Source organism: Lissotriton helveticus, chromosome 1_1 (genome assembly GCF_964261635.1).
Source record: "Lissotriton helveticus chromosome 1_1, aLisHel1.1, whole genome shotgun sequence".
NCBI classification, from domain to species: Eukaryota; Metazoa; Chordata; class Amphibia; order Caudata; family Salamandridae; genus Lissotriton; species Lissotriton helveticus.
This window is the reverse complement of record NC_136057.1, coordinates 1,267,774,748-1,267,801,962: the sequence shown is the minus strand read 5'-3', so window position 1 is coordinate 1,267,801,962 and position 27,215 is coordinate 1,267,774,748.

The following is a 27,215-nucleotide window of genomic DNA, read 5'->3' as shown; positions in this document are numbered from 1 at the left end:
ATTACTTCCCACACTACTGCCCTATCAACCCTCAAACTGCTCCTAACAAAATTACACAATTAACATAATTACCAATTAATCAATAATAATTAACAACAAATTATAAATAACTACTAATACATGAATTACCAAAATTAACAATAAAAGATATGACATACATAAATATGAATTCATTAAAAATATGAATTCATTAATTATAATTGAATTACTTCCCACCCTATTCCCCTATAAACCCACAACCCGCTACGGAACTAAAATGCAAAATGTACTTGAAATAAAATTCATAACATCTAAAAATGTAACACATATATTAAAAAACAAATGCAATACTTAGACAAAAAATAGAACACATACATTTAAAATACATACTAAACACATAACACTAACTAAAAAACCGATATTTTAACAACTATATATTTGCGCAAATTATATTGACCTCGATATTTTTTTAAACAATATTAATTACTTCGATATTGTTAAAAACGATATTATGAATGAATGAAAATGTTTTTATTCTGCGCATACTTTGCCCCATGGGCGTCAAGGCGCCATATTACTTACCTTAGACTCAATATTCTTTACCACGATATTCTGACAGTCGATATTTTTGTATCCCAATATTTTGCACTCGATATTAGTGCAATTCGACAATAAAAACTCGCTATTCTGACTGTTTACTGGCTCAAATAACCTCTTCTATCCTGATTGGTCGATCTAGTGACTCAGCCTATTCTGCCATCAATCACACAGTGTGGGCGTCCATGAGGTATGAGTCTGGACCCTCTCCATCGGGGTTTGGTGGGCATAGATGTCCTCGTAAAACCAGCGGAAAGCAGATGTGATGGAGACATCCCCTACAATTTTGGTGTCATCATGCATCCAGAGGTATCCACCCTTGAAGTCTGCCTTTGGGCATGGAGCCAGTTAGCCAGCAATCGCCCACACTTGTTCCCTCCACATAAAAGGAATGGCAAAGTCTAAACAATGCATACTCAGTCTTGTCCAAATTCAATCCCCCGAGCTGTGTGTAAGCTGCCTGCAAACGAGAGGTGCGCCTGTGAGCTAGTGTATTCTTTCCAGCTCCTCCACTTGTTGTTCCCTCATTTCCTGCCGAATCTTGTTATCAGCTGCAGAGATTTCCATTAGCTCACCTCGAATCACTGCTTTTAGCATCTCCCAGAGAAGGGAGATAGAAGTATCAGCATCATTGTTTAGGTTGAGGTAGTTTGTGATTGCTTGAGTGATCTTTTCAACAACCTGATGGAGTTCTCCATATCGGTAATGCCCACTGTGAGGGCGGTAGACTCAGGGGAGGAGAGACCGCGGCATGGTCTGATAGGGATTGAGGTACTATTTCAATGTCTGTAAGCAGTGTCTGGAATCCCCTGGTCCCCAAAAAATGATTGAGCCTAGCAAAATGTTTGTGGGCATGGGAATAAAAAGTGTAGCCCCGGGTCTGGGGATAGCATTCTTTCCAGAGATCTCTGAGGCCCAAATCTTGTTACCACTGTGCCACCTCCGAAGATATAGCCCTGGTGTTGGACTTGGCCTTTTCCACCCAAATTTTTCGCTTTTGACCCCCTTATCTAGATTGTCTCCCCCATGGGATTAAACCTGTATAGGCCATGAGTGGTGTGAGACCCCTTGTGAAAAATGTAATTACATGAAATAATGTGAGCACTTGTAAAATCCCCCATTTTAAAACTGCACCTGACTGAAATGTAGTGTTTTTAAAATGGATGCCATGGCCTGGGTTTTGCCACTGGACTGACATAGGTCAGCGGACTAGATAATATTACCCAGCTACCCCTAGCTTTTGGAGGGAAGCCTGGCACCCAGGGTGCTCAACCCCTCCCCTTGAGCCAGTGTGAACCAGTTATCCCCAACATTCCGGAAGGTGCTGGCTCTGTGAGGGAGGAGGGTATAAATAGGGAGAAGTGTCACCAGAGAGTCAGTCAGCGCTGGGACAAAGAAGAGAGGGGACCTGCTGTGAGGTGCTACCGCCACATGGGCCTGTGAGCTGGGCCCTGCACCCCTATAAACCCCCCCCTCTGCTGTCCCCATGGGCCCCTGACAAGGGAGGGCCCCTATCCAGGTCACTGACGCTATTTGACCGGGTACCACGCCAACGCTGAGGGAAAGAGGTGCCCAGAAGAGGAGGAATGCTGTGGGCTTGAACCCCCCCAGGAGGTGAGGAGTGTGCCCCTGGGGCTGGCTGTGGAACCGTTCGCCCCCCCCCCCTCCGTGAGGTGCGCCTGTCAGACGTTGTTTGGGGAGGTTGGTGCCCCCAGGAAGCTGTGGCCCCTTTGGAAGTGCTGCTGCTGCATTGCCCTTAAGCGTTGGACTGTGAGGAGCTGCGTGTCCTTAGAAGCCCTGGACTGCCTACCCAGCGCTGTGGGAAGAAAAGCGCGTTGTTCTGAAGGCCTGCTGTGTTCCCCCTAGGAAGCGCTATAATCTGGAAGCGCTAATCTGCCCCAGAACTGCCGTGTGGGCGCAAGGAGCAGTGCGCTGTGAATAGCGCCGTGGTTTGAGGAGTAGTGCGCTGTGGAAAACGCTGTTTCCTGAGGAGATTGTGACATCCTGTGAATAGCGCCGTTTGAGGAGGCGCGCTTTTACCGTTATATAGAAAATTAACTGAAAGGGAGCCTACCCCTTATTGCCGCTGGAAATCACCGCCGCGGCCCGGCGCTATCGTGGGGATTCCCCCCACTGCTGTGGGGATCGTTGCGGCGGCCCCCGGTACCAGGAGAGGGCCGCCGAAGTGAGGGAAGGGCCGCGCTCGGCCCTGAGGCCGCCGACTCCCGCATCACGTGACGGGGGGGCCAGGCTGCGTCATCGGCCCGCCCCCGCCGCGCACGGATTGGCCGTGACCTCTGAAGGCCGCGCAGGGATTGGCTGTTGGCCGGGAAGGCCCGGAGAAGCTGAATTCAAGCCCCGGGTCCCCGTGAGGTAGGAGGGGGACCCGGGTGAAGCGCTGTTGCGGGGCCCCCATGGACGAAGGGGGAGCCCCGAGGATTGAACGACCGGAGCGGGAGGCCACCCCGCCGGTCTGTGGCTGTGGACTGGGGCCGGTGCCGGGAGGACGTGCTGCCGAGGGAGGCGGGGCCGGGGCACACTGTCGGTGCCTGCCTCGCAGCCGGACCCGAGGAGAATTGAGGCGGCTGCCTGAAGCCGCCGGTGAAGGCGGAGATAGCGCCCCCTCGCGCTGCCGGTCGGGCAGCCAAGAGAAGCAACCTGACAGAGTGGCAGGGCTCCCGGGAGGTCGAGGGAGAGCCCCTCCCTTCCAGCACCATCGCCGGAGGGCCCCAAAAGAAGCCTGGGTCCTCCCCACACCGGAAACCCACGCAAGGGCTCCTGTGTGAGCCGAAGATGTCAGGTAAAGCCCGGTGGGTAGGGTAGCGGCACAGTAGCGGGAACTCCTAGGAGCGAGGTGGAGTACCTGGAACCGCCCCTCCCCTCTGGGGAACACTGCGAAAGGGCCCCGTTGGCCCTGCTTAGCCACAGGAAACGCCGGAACTGGGCAAGAACAGGGACAAAGCCCTTTTAGTGACGGCCTGGCCATAAAAGTTAACCCCTGGTTGGTTCCTGACAGGCGGAGATCAGGTTGATGCCTGATGAAATGCTTGATTCCTAGAGAAATATTGGGATCTGAAGAAGTGTTTTGCTTCCTGTCTATTCCTGCCTGATAAAAGTTACATTACTGCCTAATGAACTGTGGCCTCCTCTTTAATGAAATGTTCCTGTCCAGTGGCATACTTATCCTGGTCTTAATGGAATGGTTGGTTATCCAGTGAAATGTTATCTAACCTCTAAAAGTGTTACATTTGGGCACACGTTTTACATCTGCTGGAATGTTGCCTGGTCAATTACCTGAATGGGTCTACTGCTCCTCTAGGGAAGTGTTAATTGCACAGGGAGATGTTGCGTTTACCCTGATGAAAAGTGTATGCCCTATGTTAAGGAGCCAGCTGCACTGATCCATTACAGGTGTTCCTGTCTGGTATTATATGATGTTTTTCCCTTACAGGGGTTGGGTTGGTGTTGTCACGCATGAGGTGTACTTACGCTAATGTTGCAACTTACAATTTCAGCCAACCCCCTAAGGATGAGAGCCTGAGTTGGCCCCGCCAGATTGGCCCCAGGTCTACTGTTATTTAATCACAATTTTTCTTTATTTCAGCATGGACTTTGGACTCAACCCCTTTTTGTCCCATGTAAATAATTCCCTATAAAGTACTTGGCTCTGGTGCCAGTTGGCACCTTGTTGTGACTACCACTTTTCTATTTCTTTTTACCTTGCAGGTTGGAGATACAACTAAACTTCATCTTTTTCCAACCAAAGGTGGTGTCGTGACTCTTTTGTAGTGTGATTGGTGTGTCGTCTGTGGGTACTGCGTGAATGCTTCACATGTCCTCGAAGTTTGGCCTGCCCGCTTGATGCCATGCTACCCCCTTTGAGACTTGGGCAACCCCCATTTCCAACACCTGGCTTCCCCATGTTGGTGCAATGACCTGCCTAGCTCCTTGTAAATCACCAGATTCAGAACTACACCCAGGAGCACCCTCCTATCTTGATTGGACATGACCTCCGCCAGTGCCTGGCAGAAGAATGTTTCCTGGCTTTCGTTGGGTGCGTAAAGGGAACCCACAATAAAGGAGTGATGTCCTACATGCTTTCTGTAAACTAAAAGTCGCCCCTTGATCTCTGCCAGTTTGTCCTCTACTTTCCCTCGGAAGGAACGTGAGAGAAGGCGACCTGCCCTTGATGTTTTGGTATCAGCAGATGAGAAGTGCTGGTGTAGGGAGGCCCAGGACTTAGGTCTACAGCAGTCCCCAGGAAGTAAGTGCATCTCCTGTAAGAAGCACAGGTTTGCCCCAGATTTTTTTAGGCAGCAGAGAATCCCGCAATGCTTGGTTAGGTTATTAGTAGGAATGGGCGGAGTTGCACTATACCCAAGTTTGCTAATGGTCCAGCCTTCAGCTGTGAATATGTTGCAGTAGAGACTTCACTCTGCTAGACGCTTAGTAGCTGGGATGGTAGGCTGGCTCGAACCTACCTCGACGGTTGGTTGGTGGGACTGGGGGCTCGAGCCCTTCCATGTGCAGCAGCGGTCGAGGTGAGAGTCGTGCGGCGGCGGTGGGTATGCACCTCAGGCTACACACCAGGCACCGCCTTGGCATTCTGCACATGTCAATGGAAGGTGCACGTGCCACATCCCTGCCACCCCTGCAACATAAACGTTAATTAGCCCTTTGTTGCCCCACCTCCTGCTTTCCAAGTCATGCAGGCACATGAGCCATGCCCTTACCTTCTCTGTACCAGAGGGGCTGTGATACGGTTGGGTCCAGTGCCCCGGGAGGTAGGGGTTCAGAGGGCTACATGCCAGTCCGCTCATGCCACAGCTTCAGGGGCTGTCAGCCCTGCTCAGCTGCAGTCCTCCTCACCTCCTCTCCACCAAAGCCCCATGGCTGGTTCCTACAGGAGAGGTCTGCTCGGTGCCACCAGTCCAACACCCTGCCTGCTGTACCAGAGCACTTGTGAGCGGCAGCTGTCCGGGTAAGACCCCTATGAAACGATGGCACTGGGTTGATCATGTGCTCACTGATCAGGTAACAGGAAAGGAAGTTAATTTTCACTTTCCCAGACACAAAAAGGGGACACCATGGGAAATGTAGTCCGGATGAGGATTTAGTGTGCCTATGCATGCACACAGATGGAGGGCAGCAGCACAGGAGTCCAATTTATTTGGATTGGTTGGTGCAGCAGTGCCTTGGTGGGTGTCAAACTCGGCTCCGTGGGCGGGGGGTTGATTTTTTTGCCTGAACTCCCTGTTCCAAGTGGAGCCCGGAGTTGGAAAACTCCACAAACTCCACCCACGAAGCAGAGGTTACCCCCTGTTCTTAGTTATTAAGCCCCTTTGCATTTAGGGTGATAACTTTTAACTGCTCGTACGATAGATGGTGGGGTCAGTCTCTGCTCTAGAGCTAATATTAATTGCAAGATCGGTTCTACTTGCACTTTGGGGTGGCATGGAAACAGAGGAGTTGTGCTTCGTTACCTTCACAATATGGAGGGTGCCTTCTAAAAAAGAATGTACTCCTTTCCTAACAACCATGAAAACTAACATTGACAGAAATATGAGAACAACCAATGTGAAGAGCCGGAAATGCCCAGCTTAGTCCCATGAGGTATATGGGTAGAGGGGTCCATAGCCCCACATAGTCCCTTGCCTCACCAATCCCACCCCCCAGCCTCCTGCCCCATGTGACCCTGGCAACCCAAACTTCAGATACCATCTAGGAGCCTCTACTGCGGTCAATCAGGATCTCACCTGTCAGCTTCTCCAGACAGCAGTCCTTCTGGGTGCGAGCTGTGGCCATGGCATACTTGTGCCTATGGCCTAGGTCCACCGGGGCGCACATAGGTCTCCTCTCCTACAGGGCACTGAAGTGCGGAATGGCAGCACTTAGATAGTGAATGAAGCAGGGTCTCTGGGAGGCGTTGCTGCAGAGGCCTCATCAATGACCCTGCTGTCTGAGAAGAAGCGCAGGTAGATACAGTTGGTGCAGCAGGTGTTGATGAGGCTAAGCCCTGTGGAGAATAAACGCCCAGTTTCAGGATGATGGAAATGCCAAGTGCGGGACACAACAAGTCTCGGGACTCTCCCAGGCCCCTCAACACTGCCTCAGAAGCTTCGCCCTGCAGTAGAGGGTAGTGAGACCTGGGGCTTCAGGGTTCAGTGCCACCCCCCATGGGAGACACCACAGGGTGTCAATGTCACCAAGAAAGGAGCAATGATATGCAACCCTTTTTACGCTGGACCGCCTCAGGCCATCCAAATCAATTTTGCCAAATAGTGGTGCTATGTCGCTCTCTGCGTACTCCCTGTAGAAGCCCAGGGTTTGCCACCATGGTCCCTCATGGTCAGCTGTGTGGATGGCCTCCGGGGACCAAGGTTGCCCGCCTTGCAAGTGCCACGCCCTCCAGTCAAGTGAGAAGGGTCCTGGTGCCAATCAGCCCACTGGTGTCGGTCCTGCAGTGTGTGAAGTCAAGAAATGCGGTGCTGTGGATGACTGGAGTACTCACTGGAATGCGGCCACCATCAGGGGAAGACTGCGTGGCTACTGCGCCACTGGTGAGGCATCCAATGCAAGACCACAGAGGACCACCCCATAAGACTCCAGTCTCCCGGTTGGCACACAATCCTCTAGAGTCAGGGGCCAACTGCACTGTAAGGGTTCCTAGCCCCCACAGCAGATCTTCCTCTTCAATACCGAGGAGTCGCCATCTCAGGCTTTACCAATAGGCCGCGTTGCAGGCTGGACTCCCTTACTACAGCCCGCAGGACTCTGCTCCAGCACCATAGGAGGTGGTTTGGGGCTCAACTGATGCTGTTAAATCGGCAGGCAGCCGGGGCCCACGTTGGTGGGGACTGAGGGACTAGAAAGCACGTCTGCCATCGTGGTTACGCCCTTGTATGTGCAGTTTTAAACTGCCATTTCTACCTGCCAAAATAAACCTTATGCCAGGCCTAAGCCTTCCTTTTTAATACATATAAGTCACCCATATGGTAAGGGGGCGTGGCTGAGCACGCACTGATGGCGGCCATGCCTGGGTAGAGCTCTGTAAGAAGCTCCCCTACCGCAGGCTATTTCTTCGCCGCATTTATCCGATTTGGCTTGGAATCGTCAGCGGGAGAGTCCGACACACCCGACTCTCGGCTGCTGAAATTTGAAGACATTCGCCCCAAGTGAACTGCTCCGGCGGCGTGTAGCCTCGGGCGGCCCGCCGACGAACACCTCCTGCCGACGTGTGGAGACACCCGAGGCCGGGGACTTTACAGGCCCACTGACAGGCGGTAACTCGGGAGCGTTGACGAGCCCTGGCCGCCCCCTCTGCTGGCATCGAGGAGCGGTGGTGGACTTGTGGGGGGCGAGGTGGCGTTGGCCCCCCTGCTGACAGCCGCATGGGCAAGAAAACGGCTAGAGATCCTCAGCTACGATTAGCAGTGGCGCAGTAGCCATTAGACTTTGCCTGAAGTGCGCGGAGGTCGGTATTGAGGCATGCCGCACCTACTAGTCGAGAGCACCATTCGACCGCTTACCCTGGAAGACCCCGCTGAGCTGTGACCGTGCCACCCCAGACCGGGGCTGCTTCCGGTGGGCATTAGTGGATAATTGAGGCCGGGGACGCGGCCTACCAGCTGGGCCCTGCGGCGGTGAGGTGCGGAAGGGGTCGCTGCTCCCCAAAGTGTACAGCTAGAGCCCTGCTGAATTTGATTCCCGGCTGTGGGTGTCTGCGCTGCACCCCCCGCTGTGGCGCGGACCTGAGCCACCTGTGCCTCAAGCCAGAAGAAGTGCGACGGGAGTGACACCATACTTGACTCCCGCCACTGGCTACTGATCGAGAGGAGCTGGCCCTGGACCTCCACGCGCTCCGAAGGAATGAGTCACGACACAATCGAAGGGGAGAAGCTGTGATCCTCTGCGGGCCTTGCCCTGCCACCTGCCCATCCCTGCCGCTGATGCGCCTGTGAGGCACCTCATCCTACGTGCTCGGCCCTGGACCCAGGTACAAGTTGGAGGATTGTCTGGCCTGGGGGGAGTAGACGCGGCCTCCGAGTCGCGCCCGACACGCTGGGGATTCAGAATAACGGGAGTGGACCCTGACATTGCTGTGGCGTTACTGTGCTCCTGGCCCCTCCAAGAGGCGATTCCCCTCATAGTTGGAATGCACACGCATCCTTATGTGTGAGTGGTTGTGAGATACGTGGAAGGTCTAATCCGTAGACCGCAACGGGGAGGAGAGCGGGTACGACTCGCTGGCGGACCTCGTTTTTGCACCACAGGCGCTTCCTGACACGGCGCAGAGCAGTGCAATTTACAGACAAGACCACCCTGCTTGGACTACACCCCTAGCTGTTCCGCATCTCTACATAAGACATTTGCTTGCAGACTGACTGCATCATCGACTTCTCCTTACGCCTAAGGCCTGCCACGCGGAATTGCGATCGTTACTTCCACCTGAGTTGCCCGTCCCCGCACCAAACGCAGCAGCGACGCTCAGCGGAACACTGTGACCCTGGGTTCTTAGAGGTGATCCTGCGGTGTCCCACTAGCGGGCCCCCTTCTGAAGGCGACATAGGGAGATCCCCTGGAACTCACCCCTCACCGGATACTCCGAAGCCTCCCATGTCTGGGGGACCTAAAACGAGAGCTGTGACAGGCGGCACACAGGTGAAGGGGAAAATGGCGAAACAGACTGAAACGGATCACGCCACCTCTAAGCTAGACACAATGTTAGCGGCTATGGAGCGACTGGAGGAATCAATGCAGCTGACCCGGACCTCTTTAGAGACTAAAATTGATAGCGTGGCCATAGATATGACGCATCTCCGAGCTGACCACAAAAAACTCTCTGAGCGAACGACGACCCTGGAGACTACAGTGACAGAGCTGTCCCCCAAAATCACTCAGATGGACAAGCACGTTCAAAACCTTCTTAACAGGGTGGAGTTCCTGGAAGATCGTGTGGAGGACGTGGAAGGGAGGGCGAGACGGAACAACATCCGCATAGTGGGCCTGCCGGAGAGATGGGAGCCGAGAGAAGCGCCGGAGCATGTGGAGAGCTGGCTTAGAGACATTCTGCCAGAAGGTGCCCTCTCGCCACACTTTGTTGTGGAGCGTGCCCACCGCGTGCCAACCCGACCTCCCCCTGAGGGCTCAAATCCAAGGCCCATGCTCATCCGCGTGTTGAACTATCGCGACCGTGACACTATTCTGCCTGAGGTTAGAAAACTACCGGATGTCAGGATCGACAATGTTATTATTATTATTATTATTATGCGTTCTTATATAGCGCTCGATTACCCGTAGGCATCTCGGCGCTTGCCTTGGGAACCCGTCCTGGCTTTTCCCTGTGAGATACCCATACTGGGCATCCCCAAGGTGAAAGCCAGGCATCCCGCCGCGGGGGGCCGTAGTGGAAATTAAGCAGGCTAATGCCCAGAGCTGCAGAGTGTGAACCCATGATTCGAGTAGGCACCGAAACGAGAATTATCAAGTCCGTGGATGATTGGGCTCAAGACCCTGCCGCGTCGGGAATTGAACCCTGGTCCCGGGTCTGACCTCTGCTTCAGGGTCTGCCTCCTCTAACCAGTGAGCCACACTTCTCCACTGAACAATGCAACCATCATGTTCTTTCCAGACTACACCATACAGGTGCAGCGTCAACGACACTCATTTCTGGAAGTGAAGCAACGACTCCGCCACCTGGCTCTCAAATATTCCTTGCTATTTCCTGCACGCTTACGAGTCGTGGCTCAAGACAAAACATATTTTTCAATACCCCGGAGGCCGCCGAGACTTGGCTTGACTCGGGTATTGACAAGGAGCCTGGGGGAATGCCCCCGAGGACGCGCCAAGGTGGGGGAGCCCGACGGCTCAGGCGCAGAAGACCCTCAACGGCTAGCTCAGTGCGTCGAGAAACAAGTGTGGGCCCTACCTCTGAACATCGACATGAAGAGCAACAGGAGGCTATCAGCAGAGTGGCGGAGATCAGTGGCTCGTTGACGGAAATCCCTGCCCCGGGAGCTAGTCCTGAGGGTCAAGTGAGTGATGACGAATACATATACGGGCTGCCCGATTCCCAAGTATCATTGGATCTTCCAGATGTCACGCCACAGACGGATGACTTGCTCCAGTGAATTTGTCACAGAGTCGCTGGCTGCAAGTAAAGAGAAACAAAAATATCCACCTGCGGCCTCTGCGCACATGCACTACTGGTGGGCGGGGGCTGCTGGTGGTGCTTTGCAGGTACTGTGGCGGGGAATGAGCTCGAGAGCTGTGAACCTGAGCACTGGACCTACAGTTGGTGTCCTGCCGTGACCAGTCCTACTTAGGGTGAGTCCAGTCTTTAAGCGAGGGGAGTGGACATGTCCTCCCGATGGTGGGTGCTTGCCTGTGACCCACCCAACATGATTGCCGGTCACCTATCTCTCAGCCTCCTCGGCCACTCTGTCCCAGCCATCGGGAACTCTTGCTGGCGATGGGCTATATGAAAATAACTGCCTGTGGTGGGGGAAGTATACCCACACCCTAACTGCATGAACCCTTTGTACTATTAATACAAACACTCAGTGAACCCCCCGTGAACTTAAGAACAGTTAGTGCTCACTAGAGCGTTTGGATGACGGCATGTTCCGCAGTCGAGCTTTTGGCATTGTAGTTCTGTTTTCCATAGTTATGGGTTTGGTGCTTCTTTTTCATCCTTCTAATGTATACTGGCGAGGTGGTGGGATGGTATGGTCCGAACACTATGCAAACTATGTCTATCTGAACTGTTGTGCTGCTAGTCGTGGTGCTATGGGCGGAGGGTGGACTTGGGGGATGGGGAAGAAGGGTCGGAATGTCTGCAATTAAATTTTGCACCTGAAACGTCCGTGGTATGCATACCCCCATGCGCCGTTACCAGGTATACTCATATCTCAAGCGTCATCAGGTGCAGGTAGCACTGTTACAAGAGACACACTTGACAGACACAGAGGCGCATACTCTACGCCGCAGGTGTAGGGGACAGGTATATGCCACAGGTTTCTCAGCATACGCGCGCGGGGCACTGATATGGATTCGCCCGGGAGTCCCCTTTGCACTCACACACATTAGCATAGATGATGAGGGCAGATATGTGCTGCTTCAGGGAAGACTAGATGGACAACACATAGTCATAGCCTCTGTTTACGCTCCCAACATTGACCAAGGGCGGTTCCTTACAAGACTGTCGACAGCGTTAGCGTCATGGCCGGGTGTACCACGTTTACTAGGAGGTGACTATAATTGTGTTCTTGATGTCACACTGGACAGGTCACTCCCCCCTCCGGCGAATGCGACGCTGCATGGTACTTCGAGAGTGTTCGCTGATTGGGCAACGCAGTGGGATCTTTTTGACGCCTGGCGCAGTCGCAACCACAACACGAGGACTTACTCATATTACTCGGGAGCCCTTGCGTTACATGTCAGACTTGACAGATTCATGTTGACTGGTGACCTGCTACCCCTTGTCACCGACTCCTGTTATTTAGGCCGCACCCACTCCGATCACATCCCTCATACACTTGATTTTGCCTGGGAACGCCCACACCCCCCGATCCCTACGTGGCGACTCCAGCCGGACGTCTTGTTAGATGCCCCTTTCCGGGAATTGCTTTCGACTAGTATATTACGATATTTTGAGGATAACACTGATACTGCATCCACCCCGCAAATTGAGTGGGATGCATTTAAAGTGGTCACGAGAGGCCACTGTCTGGGCGCACAAGCGGGACTGAGGCGTTAGGTAGACAGAGATTTGACACGGGTAGAATCTGAGCTATTGGCAGATGAGCACGAAGCAGTGGAGGGCAATGATGCGAGATTAGTGGAAAACCGTGGGAAGCATGCGAAACTTCTAGATAGATTAAAGAACTTGAACTACGCTGCACATTCGGCACTTACACACCACGCTGGGGATAAGCCTGGCAAGCTATTGTCTTGGCTGATAAGGAAGGACACCCAGACACTGCCGGTATTATCAATTCGCACCACGCATGGCGCTGTGGTTCACACACAGAGGGCTATACATGAGGCCTTTACAGGTCATTATGAAAGCTTATACCGTTCCCGCTTGTGTGCTACTAGCGTTGATATCACGATTATCTGTCAGACCTCCCAATACCGATTATCACCAATACACAGTGTGAGGAGCTGGGCGCACCGCTCACAGCGGAGGAACTCCCAACTGTTATATTCTCTCTCTCCAACGGTAAGTCCCCAAGCCCCGATGGGCTGCCGGCAGAGTTTTATAAGGCATACTCTACCATCCTCATCCCGGAACTCTTACGAGTATATGTGGCAGCAATACAAGATGCTGCCCTCCCTCTGTCCCTGAATGAAGCGAATGTGATCTCGCTTTTGAAACCAGGCAGAGACGCACTGAACATGGGGTCCTACAGGCCCCTTGCTCTTCTTAACACAGACTATAAGATTCTAGCAGCTGCCCTGGCCCAGAGATTGGCGCCTCTGGTCCCCACATTAGTGCACGCAGACCAAAATGGATTTGTCCCCACCCGCAGCACATCTTATAATATCAGGAGACTGTTTCGTGTGCAAAGTCTAGCTGTGTCCCGGTGGCCCCGTTCAGGATGCGTGGTTCTCGATCTCGAGAAAGCGTATGATTCAGTGGAATGGACCTACCTCGTGCTAGTATTGGAGGCATTTGGTCTAGGTGCAGCCTACCTCCGTATGGTGGAACTCCTTTACTCTGATCCCGTGGTACGGGTGCGGACGGGAAAGCTTTTCTCTGCCCCGGTGCGTGTTTGCAGGGGCACCAGGCAGGGGTGTCCCCTCTCCCCCTTAATTTTTGCACTCATGATGGAACCATTGGCAGCGCAACTACGTGCTTCTGATGAGCACTGGGGCATCCCCTTGGCAGACGGGATACACTCAGTATCACTCTATGCGGATGATCTACTGATTTATGTCAAGGATCTCACCCGCTTTCCGTATGCACTCACTGACATATTCAGCACCTTTGGCGATGTGTCGGGGCTCCGTGTTAATTGGGCGAAATCGGGTGTATACTCATTCGCTGCAGACACCCCAGAGTGCGAGATAACGGTGATGGGCGAACGACTCCTTTGGTATCCGACGGTTTTTCGATACCTGGGAATTCACATTTATCGTGAACCCGCCGACCTGCTGGAAGGCAATCTCGCGAGGACAATATCGTCACTCACAGCTCAAGTATCATTTTGGAATACACTTCCACTGAATGTGCCTAGCCGCATCGCACTGGTGAGGGCGATCGCTCTACCCAGGCTACTGTACTTCTACGCGAATTTGCCAGTGTATGTCCCAGCCCGCACCTTCCGCGACCTGGAAACTCTGACCAGGCGGCTGATCTGGAACGCGGTACATCCCAGAGTTGCGTTGAAAACCCTATATATCCTGCGACGGAGTGTGGCGGGCTGTCGGTACCAAATCACAAGCTTTACTACCTGGCAGCATAGTTACAATGGGTTACTTACTGGATGAATGGGAAGAATTTGGGAGATACAGCCTCGGAAGATGCAGTCATGACAGTCCCACAGATACAAGCACTATTTCATCCCCTGTCTACGTCCCGCTCTCCGGCCCAACTGCACCTCGCGGTGGCGAGAAAGTGCTACCTGAGAAGCTTAAAGCTTACAGCAGCAATTAAACCATACACGCCCAATTTACCACTACTAGGTACGCCTTGGGAAGGTGGTGCGCTCGTGTCACCAGTGTTGGATAGCTGGGAGGCAGCTGGATTGGAGGGTTTGGGCAACTTATTTGAGGATGGTGCGCTGCTCCCTTTTGCGACACTGGCGGACAACACGGGCTACAAGCTGGACAATTCCTGACCCACGCAAAACTCCTCCATACACTGACACGGGCCTGGGGGCCACTAGCAGAGGAGCCACCGACACACCTGCTCATCCAATATTTACATGTGATGGGAAATGGCTCTGACATAATACACTGGTTCGCTCAAGCATTACACACGCATACACAATTCTCCCCTCAGCGCCTGCGAGACAAATGGACAGCTGACAGAGGCCGGGATTGGACTGACAGAGAGTGGGTACAGATACTAGCTGGGGCACGGAATATACCGCGGAATGCATGCTTCAAGGTCATACACTATTATATTGTGCATATGGCGTACTTGTCCCCAGACAAGATTAATCGATACTTTGGGCTTACCACATCTGCGTGTCCCAGGTGTGGACTAGTGGACGCGCAGTTCCTGCATGTCCTCTGGGCATGCCCTTCGCTACACAACTATTGGACTGCAGTGTCAGACGCCTTGGCAAAAGCGACGGGGGCAGCTTACCGTTTACATGGGAGGCTTGCCTACTAGGCTTGTTTAAAAGGACGAAACAGACGAAAGTCCAGGCGAGATTCTGGGATCTGGGGCTGGTCACAGCGAAACAACTCATTACTAAGCGCTGGAAACATAATGTGCCCCCCAGGCAATACACTGGCGTAACTCATTGGACAACTGGGCGCGGGCGGAGAGTGTAGCGCTACATAGAGAGGAGACAGCAGGGCTCCATAAGTTCCCCATAGCTCTAGACTGGGATAACGCCTTGACGTCTTACCACCGGGTGTGCCTGCAGAATGGCATTGTGTGAACACTGGTCCCCCCCCCTTCCCCCATCCCCCCCACCTCCCCTTGGCACATATGCGACTGCTCTTGCAACTTGCCCTTCTAACTGGCGTGGGGCAGTGTAGACTGCTCCCTACCTACCTCAAGAACATCACACATACACGCACAATTGTTGTTAGGCACCACCCACTCTTTCGTTTATTGTTATTTTTAAATTGTTATTGATTTGAAATGTAGCTTTGGATATGTGATGCACTGTTGATGAGTCCACTTCCCCTAGCACTGCTGCTTTAGTGTTACCTGCACTCACAGTGAACAAGTCTTTGGTATACAGATCTTGCTTTCTCCGTTGTTGAGCACTACAAATTTTGATTATCATTCTTTTACGTATATGCCTGCCTTTAATGAACCTGCTATGCTGTTGTTAGAAAGGCGACCCCAGGGGAGGCAGAAGATGTCTGACTGACCACCCCTAGGTCCACCTCTCCGTCGAGAAGTAGCCGAGCGTTTACTGAGAGGCCTCCTGAAGGAGGGTCCTCTCCTAGGATCGTACAGCAGAGTAATCACAACACTACAGATGGACACCACACAAGAGGTCAAGTTCTTAAGCTTTTATAGCTAGTAAAAGGTTGCGGGTTTTTGGTAGTATGTACAAGCAGATCGAGGGATCTGTAAAGTCTCGTAAAGAGGGGTAAGGTAGCGGGACAGTCTTACTCTGGGCGGAGGACGGGATACCCTACGCACAGCTCTCAATCCTCGAGCCGGGGGGTTCCGAGAGGTCGAGCCGCGGCAGCGCCAGCAGGCTAACAGATGGTTCAGCAAGGTAGGCCGCGGCAGCGCCAGCAGGCTCTCGGAAGGTTCAGCAAGGTAGGCCGCGGCAGCGCCAGCAGGCTCTCGGATGTTTCAGCACGGTAGGCCGCGGCAGCGCCAGCAGGCTCTCAGATGTTTCAGCAAGGTAGGCCGCGGCAGCGCCAGCAGGCTCTCAGATGTTTCAGCAAGGTAGGCCGCGGCAGCGCCAGCAGGCTCTCAGATGTTTCAGCAAGGTAGGCCGCGGCAGCGCCAGCAGGCTCTCAGAAGGTCGTCGGGTTACGGATGAGTTCGTCTGGTGTCGGCCGTGACAGCGTCAGCAGGGCTTCCAGTCCAGGATACAACTGGCGTCCTACTCCGGGGCGGGCCCAGATATAGGACGGAGGTCCTTTGATGTCCGGACCCTCGCGCCTGGGGGCCAGAGGGGCCGAGATGATGGTGTCCAGACACCCAGCAGGGGGGTGGAGCCAGCGCCCAGGGAGGCCGGAGGGCGATCGATACCAGGCGTCCGGGGACGGCTGGAGGGCCATCGAAACTCCTCTCCCTCCGGGATCTGTCGAGTGGCCACTCAACCACCTGGGTGGATCTTGGTGCCTCGATGTCTGGGCTTCGCTGGGGCCGAGGCTGGGGCCGAGGCCACGCGGTCGTGACGTGGTGGGCCCAAGATGGAGTCGGGCCCGGCCTCGTGCTTAGGTTGTGAGGGGCCTACCCTGGGGCCAGGCCGATGATGGGGGTCCGGGATGGTAGCCGGATCGGTGGTGTTGGGGCGTGCAGGGTCGGGCAGAATGGGCCGCCCGAGGTCCGGAGGAGGGCTGATGTCGTCCTGGGCCCGCCATGCGGGAGGGGTAGGACCACGCCATGAGGCCGGGTCCAACACGCGTCCCCCCCAGCTGAAGGCAGGGGAGAGTCACCCATTTTCTTGGGGATTCTCCTCGCCGAGGCGGAAGAATCTGGACAGGCCGTCGGCATTGGCGTGGTCGTTGCCGGGGCGATGCTCCACAGTGAAATCCATCCCCTGTAGAGAGATGGACCAGCGCAGCAGTTTCGGGTTTTCTCCCCGCATCTGCATCAACCAACGCAGGGGCTGGTGGTCGGTCTGGACTCGGAAGTGGGTGCCGAAGAGGTAGGGCCGGAGCTTCTTGAGTGCCCACACCACGGCAAAGGCTTCCCTCTCGATGGTGCTCCACCGCTGTTCTCTTGCCAGGAGGCGTCGGCTGATGAAGGCCACAGGCCGGTCGATTCCTTCGGGGTTAACTTGGGACAGGACCGCCCCGATGCCGTGCTCCGAGGCGTCGGTTTGGACTACAAACTCTCTGCTGTAGTCGGGGGCCTGGAGCACAGGGGCGGTGCACATGGCAGTCTTTAAAGTCTCAAAGGCTGTCTGGCACGCGGGGGTCCAGTGCACCTTCTGGGGTAGTTTCTTTGAGGTCAGTTCTGTGAGGGGCCCCACAATGCTCCCGTAGTCTTTTATAAATCGCCGATAGTATCCGGTGAGCCCCAGGAAGGCTCGGACGGCGGTCTGGGTGACCGGGGGCTCCCAGGCCCGGATGGCGTCTACCTTTGGTTGGAGGGGAGCTACTTGACCGCTCCCTACTTGGTGTCCTAGATAGGTCACGGACCCTTGGCCTATCTGGCATTTGCCGGCCAGCACCTGATTTACTAGCCTCTGGAAGGTGGCCGGCGCATTTTTCATGCCGAAGGGCATCACTTTGAAGTGATAGTGGCCATCTGGCGTCGAGAAGGCCGATCGTTCTTGTGCACCAGTGGTAAGGCCGATCTGCCAATACCCCGCCGTGAGATCGAAGGTGCTGAGGTATCTGGCGGCCCCGAGGCGATCGATCAGTTCATCCGCCCTGGGGGTGGGATGTGCGTCGGTCCTGGTGACGGCATTCAGTCCCCGGTAGTCAACACAGAACCGGAGCTCGGGCGGTGCTCCGGGGGAAGCAGCTTTCGGGACCAGGACAACGGGACTGGCCCAGGGACTGTTGGAGGGTTCGACTACCCCCAGGGCCAACATCTTGGCCACCTCGGATTGGATGCAGGCCCGAACCCGGTCGGGCACTCGAAAAGCTCGTTGTTTCACAGGGGGGCTGTCTCCGGTGTCCACATCGTGGACACACCACCGGGTGACCCCCGGCGTGAGGGAAAACAGATCCGCAAACTGCCCCAACAGCTTCCGACAGTCTTGTTGCTGCTCTGGGGTCAGGGTAGAGGAGAGCCGGACCCCTTCGAAGGAGCCGTCTTTCTCGGTGGTGCTGAGGAGATCTGGTAGTGGCTCGGAGTCGTCTTCAGCTCCGTCATCGGTCGCCAGCAGCAGGCTCAGTTCGGTGCGTGCAAAGTGCGGCTTGAGCCGGTTAGCGTGTAGAACCCGGAGGGGGTTCCTGGGGGACTCCATGTCTACCAGGTAGGTGACGGGGCTCTTGCGCTCCACCATCTTGAAGGGCCCCGTCCATTTGTCCTGGAGGGCACACGGTTCAACCGGGGACATGACCCAGACTTGCTGGCCCGGCTCGAACTCGATGGACGAGGCGTTCTGGTCATACCAGCGTTTCATCTCCTCCTGACTGGCCTCCAGGTTGGCCTCGGCAAGTTCCCTGAACTTCCGAGTCTGATTGCGGAGTGTCAGGAGGTACCGGTAGACATCCGGTGGGGCATCTCGAACTGCTGTCTCCCAGCCTTCCTTGACCAGGCTAAGGGGGCCTCGAACCGGGTGTCCGTACAAGAGTTCGAACGGGCTGAACCCCAGGGATTTCTGGGGTACCTCTCGGTAGGCGAACAGGAGGCAGGGCAGCAGGACATCCCATTTGCACCGGAGGGGCTCTTCTAGGCCCTTGATCATTCCCTTCAGTGTCCTGTTAAAGCGTTCCACTAGTCCATTTCCCTGGGGATGATACGGGGTGGTGAACTTATATGCGACCCCGCACTGTTGCCATAGGGACCGCATATGCTTCGAGATGAAGTTGGACCCCCGATCACTCACGACTTCTCGGGGGAAGCCGACTCGGGAGAAGATGCTCATGAGGGCTCGGCCCACCACGGGGGCCGTGATTGTTCGGAGAGGGATGGCCTCAGGATAGCGGGTGGCATGGTCCACCAGGACGAGGATGAAACGGTGCCCCTGCGAGGTGCGAGGATCCAGGGGTCCGACGATGTCTATTCCCACTCGCTCGAAGGGGGTGGTTACCACAGGGAACGGCTGGAGCGGGGCTTTGACTTTCCCCCCCGCTCTTCCCGCTGGCTTGACAGGTCGGGCAGGTCCTGCAGTGGTTCTGTACATCAGTGCGCATTTTTGGCCAGTAGAAATGGGTCACCAGGCGGCTGTAAGTTTTGTCCTGGCCCAGGTGCCCGGCGAGGGGCACATCATGTGCTAAGTTCAGGAGGAAGTCTCTGAACCGGAGGGGTACAACCAGCACCCGGCCGGCCCCTAGCTCAGCAATCTTCTGCTCACTGTAAAGGAGGTCGTGGTCCCAGTAGACCCAGTGGGACCCCGCGGGGTCTCCAGCGGCTTGCGTAGCGGCTTGCTGTCGCATCCCCTCGAGGGAGGGGCAGGTTTTCTGTTCCTGCCGGAACTGTTCGCGGGTGGGGCCACCTTCTTGGCGTCATTGAGCGAGTTCCGGGAGGCGGTCGATCTCGGTGAGATCTTCTTGGTCGGGCCCTTGGGGGCCGGGCCCGGTGTCGGCGTCCTCGGGGACGACGGGCGGCGGAGGTGCGGGCCATTCTGGCTCCTCTGTTGGAGCTTCCCCCGCTGGGGCGGAGGCTCGGGCGGACATGGAGCGGGTGGTCGCACAGACCCACTCGGGAAGGCCTAGCATCCCCAGGTGCTCTCTTCGTTCGACGCCAGCCCATGGGGAACTCTCCAGGTCGTTCCCAAGGAGGCAGTCCACGGGGGCATCGTCGCGGACAGTCACTTTCAGCACGCCCGACACTCCCCCCCACTCGAAGGGGATGCGGGCCATCTGACACATAGTTTCGGAGTTATCTGCGGATCGGACTGGGCACAGGACGTTAGGAAGGATCTGTTCCGGGGTCACCAGATGGCAGCGGACTGCTGTCACGCTGGCCCCAGTGTCACGGAGGGCTTCGGTCCGGCGACCGTTGATGGTGACCCACTGGCGGTACTTCTGGGTGTTGCCGGGGATCGGCCCTCGGGGGATCATGTCGTGAGTACCCAGGCAGGCTAAGGTCATGGCGGCGGGCTCCCACTCGGCCTGCTCGGGGTCGTCGTCCTCTTCCTCCCTTCTTTCTTCACCTAGGGCAGCTGCCGTGATCTGGCGGGCTGGGGGCCCGGTGGTGCCGGGTCGCTGGTTCATCGGGCAGAGGGGGTCATTCGCATAATGCCCCTGTCGCTGGCATCTGTGGCACGTAACGTTCGGGCGGGGCCCCGGCCTGGCTGGGGGGCCCCCTCTCCGGGCCAGGGATGGCGACGTGGAGGTAGGGGATGACCCCTGGATGGTGTCTCGACCCCGGCTCTGGCCTACTCCGCCACCTCGTGGTCGGTGGTTCCCCGGGGACCCCCGGCCGTAATCTCCCATCATGTTCCGGGGAACTCGGGTGCTGGCCCATCGGTCTGCCTCGACAGCGAGTTTTCGTGGCTCAGTCAATTTGCTGTCGAGGAGGTGCTGCCGGAGTTCGACGAAACAGTTATTGGACAGGTGTTCCCATAGAATGAGGTCGACCAACTGCTGGTAGGTGGTGACCTGGCAGCCCCGAGTCCACCCCTCGAAGGCTCTACTGTAATAGTTCACGTATTCTACCCACGTGGTACCGGGGATTTTTTTGCAGTCTCGGAATCGCTGCCGGTACATCTCGGGGGTGAGTCCGTAGCGAGTGAGGAGGGCGGTCTTCATGTGCTCGTACGAGGTCCTCTCGGCATCAGGGAGCTCCAGCAGGGCGTCCCTCCCTTCGTTGATAAACTTCCCCCACAGGCCGGCACCCCAGTCCCTGAGGGGTACTCGATGGGCGGCCATGGCGACCTCGTAAGCTTTGAACCACTGCTGGATGTCGTCGTTCTTATAGTACTCTTTGACGACATCCTTGGGTATGTGCACCTTCGTGTCCACCGGGGGAGGTGAGGTCTTACTCCCGGAGGTGGTAGTCTCGCCTGCCTTGGCTTTAAATTCTAGTTCTTTGAGGACGCGCTCGTGCTCGAGCATGAGTTTCTTCTCCTCGAGGTCTCTTTGTCTTCGGTATTTTTTCCAGGTCTCCTTCTAGCCGTAGCTGCTCGAGGGCTAGCTTCCTTTCTGCCAGTTGGATCTCTCCTTCTTGTTTGAGTCGAGCAAGCTCCAACTCGTGGAGCCGGTTCCTCTCTCGTTCTCGGGCGTCTTCGTGGGAGAGGCCCGGGTTTGGGTTTGCGGGTCTCTCTCCCGCTGGGTTCAGCTGAGCCTCCGGGCCTCCGTTCGGGCCCGGGTTATCTTCACTCGGGGGTGGCGCCTCCCCGGCGTCCACCCAGGCCTGCAGGGCCGATTTGAGATCTTCTTTGGTGCTTAAGCCAGTGTTAGCGATGCCTAGATCTTTGCAGAATTGCTTCAGCTCCTTGTGACTGTAGTCTTCCATTTTCTCCTTCTGGAATTCTGTGCTCATGGTCGCAGTGGGTTCTTCCGGGTAGCGAGTGAATCACTCTCTGTACGATCTGCGTGGGCTCGGATCCCAGCGCTTGCCACCAATGTTAGAAAGGCGACCCCGGGGGAGGCAGAAGATGTCTGACTGACCACCCCTAGGTCCACCTCTCCGTCGAGAAGTAGCCAAGCGTTTACTGAGAGGCCTCCTGAAGGAGGGTCCTCTCCTAGGATCGTACAGCAGAGTAATCACAACACTGCAGATGGACACCACACAAGAGGTCAAGTTCTTAAGCTTTTATAGCTAGTAAAAGGTTGCGGGTTTTTGGTAGTATGTACAAGCAGATCGAGGGATCTGTAAAGTCTCGTAAAGAGGGGTAAGGTAGCGGGACAGTCTTACTCTGGGCGGAGGACGGGATACCCTACGCACAGCTCTCAATCCTCGAGCCGGGGGGTTCCGAGAGGTCGAGCCGCGGCAGCGCCAGCAGGCTAACAGATGGTTCAGCAAGGTAGGCCGCGGCAGCGCCAGCAGGCTCTCGGAAGGTTCAGCAAGGTAGGCCGCGGCAGCGCCAGCAGGCTCTCGGATGTTTCAGCACGGTAGGCCGCGGCAGCGCCAGCAGGCTCTCAGATGTTTCAGCAAGGTAGGCCGCGGCAGCGCCAGCAGGCTCTCAGATGTTTCAGCAAGGTAGGCCGCGGCAGCGCCAGCAGGCTCTCAGATGTTTCAGCAAGGTAGGCTCTCAGAAGGTCGTCGGGTTACGGATGAGTTCATCTGGTGTCGGCCGTGACAGCGTCAGCAGGGCTTCCAGTCCAGGATACAACTGGCGTCCTACTCCGGGGCGGGCCCAGATATAGGACGGAGGTCCTTTGATGTCCAGACCCTCGCGCCTGGGGTCCAGAGGGGCCGAGATGATGGTGTCCAGACACCCAGCAGGGGGGTGGAGCCAGCGCCCAGGGAGGCCGGAGGGCGATCGATACCAGGCGTCCGGGGACGGCTGGAGGGCCATCGAAACTCCTCTCCCTCCGGGATCTGTCGAGTGGCCACTCGACCACCTGGGTGGATCTTGGTGCCTCGATGTCTGGGCTTCGCTGGGGCCGAGGCTGGGGCCGAGGCCACGCGGTCGTGACGTGGTGGGCCCAAGATGGAGTCGGGCCCGGCCTCGTGCTTAGGTCGTGAGGGGCCTACGCTGGGGCCAGGCCGATGATGGGGGTCCGGGATGGTAGCCGGATCGGTGGTGTTGGGGCGTGCAGGGTCGGGCAGAATGGGCCGCCCGAGGTCCGGAGGAGGGCTGATGTCGTCCTGGGCCCGCCATGCGGGAGGGGTAGGACCACGCCATGAGGCCGGGTCCAACAGCTGTTTCACTTATGTTGCCTTTAACTTGATCCTTACTATTAGGTTCTTATATGTATAATGAAGACCGCGCTGATCTGTGACAAATAATTACGATCCAGCACAATGTATCCTTTTACAATCGCAGGTGTATACTGTTGTACAATGACAAATCTGCAATAAACATATTCAAACAAAAAAAAATTAGTCACCCATATGGTAGGCCATAAACAGTCCATAGGCCAGGATGCAGTGTATTTAAAATGTTGAATATCCACTTTTAACTTTTACATGTCCTGGTAATGAAAAATTGATACATTCATTTTTCTCTACTGCAAGGCCTACCTCTCCCAAAGTATTAATACTGAGTTAACTTATTACAGTTGTTAAATGATGACTTTCAGTTGGGAGCAGGTAGGAACATCGAGTTTCATACCTAACGAATTGAACTTTAAAACCCTCTCTAATGGTAAAGTCAGATTTTTTGTCATAATTCTAAAAATGCCACTTTCAGAAAGTTATTGTGGGCGACAAAAGTATCTGAATCAGAGTGCACTCCTTCCCTTTTGTGTAAACCACGTTTTGATGCATATTTTAGCTTGCGTGCACAACATTCCTAGTGACCCATACCCGGTCACTCTTTCAAAATGAAAACTATAAGGCACGTTACGAACGCACCAGGCTGGCGCACTGCGGTAAATGGGACCTTTTCCCTTTCAATCCATCACTTTCAACCATCTTTTTTCAAAACTTGACCTTTGATTCAATGTTTAAATCCATATTTTCCATGTCAATGCTACGAGTACGCTGGTTATAGTAGGGGTGAGAATATTGTTTTGGTAGCACTTTATCAAGGGGGCGGGAGGTTAGTAAGATTTAATTGATTTTGCTGGCTTTATGTTTTTGTTTTAAGAGCACTTTTAATTCTGCACAATTGGTATAGCTATTCGTGTTGTATTTTTCAGAAATCCATGACGAAGATCCTTTGGCTCGAAATGCATCGGGTAATACTAACATGGCCTACGCTGGTGTTTATGAAATCACGTGTCGCTGTTTAGAAACCTGGAATGGAAAGCAGCCGCATTTGAAAATGTGTAATAAACATCGTAATGGAATTTCGCTGTCTTGGTGGCATTGACATAGAAAAGATGGATTTAAACATTGAATCAAAGGTCAATTTTTGAGAAAAGATGGTTGGAAGTGATGGATTGAAAGGGAAAAGGTCCCATTTACCGCAGTGCGCCAGCCTGGTGCGTTCGTTACATGCCTTATAGTTTTCACTTTCAGAAAGTTGGCATTTTCTTCTCCCAACCATATAGTGCTAGTATCCTGGGTCACATGACTAGGTGTAGCTGGCATTTGGCCTTTGTACATTTCTCCCAGGCAGTGGGACAAAGGGGGAATAGGTGTTGACAGGTGACCCATCTCTGACTTGATGAGGAGGAGGAGCTGTCACGTAGTACACTTACACCTCACAAAGGGTTTTGACACTTGTCTTTTGTGGCCCCAGACAAGTTGGGGCCAGGGTAGGGAGGCAGGAAATTCCAAACATCTCTGGGGATGAAAACCTTCCAAACCTTCTCCTGCTTCAAATTGGGCACCAGGTATAACTAATGGGATCTCAGACCAGACCCTTCAGTACACCTCAGGACTCAGAAGGACTGCTGTGCTGCTCTGCCAGAAGGACTGCTACCCTGTTGCCCTGCAGCATTTGTAAGAAGGGCTGTACCTTCATCATGATCCCAGGACCAACAGAGTGACTCCAAGGGCTAATTTGCTGGCCTCTTGATCAGCACCCCAGGGACAGAAAATGCTCCAACCACCTTGAACCCAGCACCCAGACTACCTTTGCAGTGAGTCTTATGCTTCAAGTGATGCCATGTCTGGATCCTTGGAAGTAAGCCTTAAAGTGCTCTGACAGCCCAGCAGTGGTCCTGTGAGCAGAACCGACGCAATGTGACACATCTCCTCACAGTTACTTCAGAACTGCTGCAGCCCGACACATTCCTAATGCAGGACTTCGCATCACAGTGCACAGCTTCCACGGAATCGCCGCTGTGTGACATATCCTTAACACGGGCCTTCACATCACAGGCCCCCTTGTCAGCGGCATCCTCAATGACAATGCAGGACTTTGCATCGGAGCCCCGCAACTCCTCTGAACCAAAACTGTGTGACACATCCTCGACCCGGGATCTCAAATACCACGATTTAAGGTAGGCCTAACTTGGTCCCTGTATCTGGCCAACGTTCCATTGTGGTCGGCCTGAACTTGTGGCTATGTCCCAGTCCGGCACGAGCAGATAAACACGGTTGGTGCTTTGTACTCCTAGGCACTGTTTTCACTTAAATCTTCTACTAATTAGATTTTGGTCTCAATTTATAAAATGTTACACTATTTTTCTAAATCGATGTGTTATTTTTCTTGTGTTGTGTTTTCACTTTATTATTGTTTGAAGAGCTGCATAAATATTTTACACTTTGCCTCTAAGTTAAGCCTGACTGCTTTGTGCCTCTCCACCAGAGGGTTAAGCACAGGTTAATTTGGTGTTTGCTTGTGACTTCACCCTGAAAGAAATTCTGGCTTTTGCTTGAGTAGGGTTTCACCTCTCTCAATCAGTAGTCTAATTTCTAGCAGTCTGCATTTGAGGATGGTACCTAAATCTGCAATAGAAAGGAGATCTTCCAAAGAGGCATTCAAAGCATTGTTGTACACAAACCGTGCAAGAACAGTTCATCTACTCAAAGCATTCTGATACTTCATAAGGAAACATCTCCAGTATTGTTCAATGGAATGACATTCAATCTGTCCATCTCTTTGTGGGTGATAACTGATGGACTTTTCAAAATAAGGCAGTAAATTATAGCTCTGTATATGATAATTGTGTTTGGCAGAGCATACAGATGAAAGATAGTAACTAAGAAGATTCCAGGAAATTCCACCATTATGGTTAATTTCTTGAGTGATATTAATTGACACTTCTTGGTGAAATAGTCATCTACTATCAGCTATCCGGTGTATCATCTTTAGGGGGAAAATTCTACAGTGAAATCAATTGAGATGATTGTCCATGTCTGAGTAAGAGTTAGGTGGGATTGACGCAATCCACTTATGAGACTATGTGTGACTTTGTTTGCACACATGCAGAGCATTACAGATCACACTGCCTAACGGGCTGTTTTAAATGAAGCCACCAAAAACATTGATTGGTAATATCTAGTTTCTTCCTCAGTCTTGGATGTCCAGCTGCTGGAGGAATCATGGCACCACTTAAATAACTTGCTGTTCCCCCAAACTGTTTGGAATTTAAAGGGCTATTTTTCTGATTAAGTAATTGGTGGCACACAGTCCTCAGTTATAGTTCTTGCTGAACCCACTGTATGTCATCAATGCTCATGTGTGCCTGCTTAACAGATTCCAAAAAAATGGCAAGTTCTTTGATTCCTTCATAGTAGTTGAAAGTGTATTGGGAGGAGACCAAACTGATAAATTATTAAATAATTAAGGCTAGAGAAGAATTAGGTCCATTGTGCTAGTCTTGCATTAACTGACTTCAGAGGGGTGAGATAAAGCAAGTTTTTATGATCTGTCCAACTGTGATTCTAGCAAGTGTCCCCTTCAGATAATGCCTCCAATGAGAAAATGTTTCTTTAATTGCCCAAAAGTCTATATCATCAATGTTATACTTCTTCTCTGTTTCCAGATGCTAATGGATGTAAAGCATGTCTCTGAACATAATGTTGGGATAACACTGCTCCAATGGCAAATGAAAATACGTCTGTTTCTACCATAAACTCTGACAAAACAGAGTGCCTTAATAAGGCAGCTGGTGTGAATGCAGTTTTCAATTTTTGATAAGCCATTTGCACCCTTTCAATAATATGGTACACCTTATGTGGATGTTTTTACGATCAATTGCATTCTTTTCTAGAACTCTTGTATAAACTTCCTGTAGAAGTTAGTTCACCCAACAAACCATTGTACTTTTTTTACTGAGAGAGGGTAAGGTCACTCCAAGACAGCTTTCACTAAGAAGCATCTATCCTAATACCTTCTCCAGAAATCTCAAACCCGAAAAGGGTTATGCTGGATACTTCAAAGAGACAATGTTCTGCTGTGGCAGCCAAAGCATGTTTTCAAAGATTAATGAGGACTTCTCAGATATAGCTTGATGTTGTTACAATGTATGTGAATTAGTAAGTATATTATCCAAATACACCACAATTTGGACATCTACTATATCACAAAACATATAATTGACAAAGTGATGTAAGGAAGTGGGGCACTGCAGAGCCCAGGGACCAAGACGAGATAGTCAGAAGTCAGCCATACAAAAGTGGGGAGAGAGAGGACAAA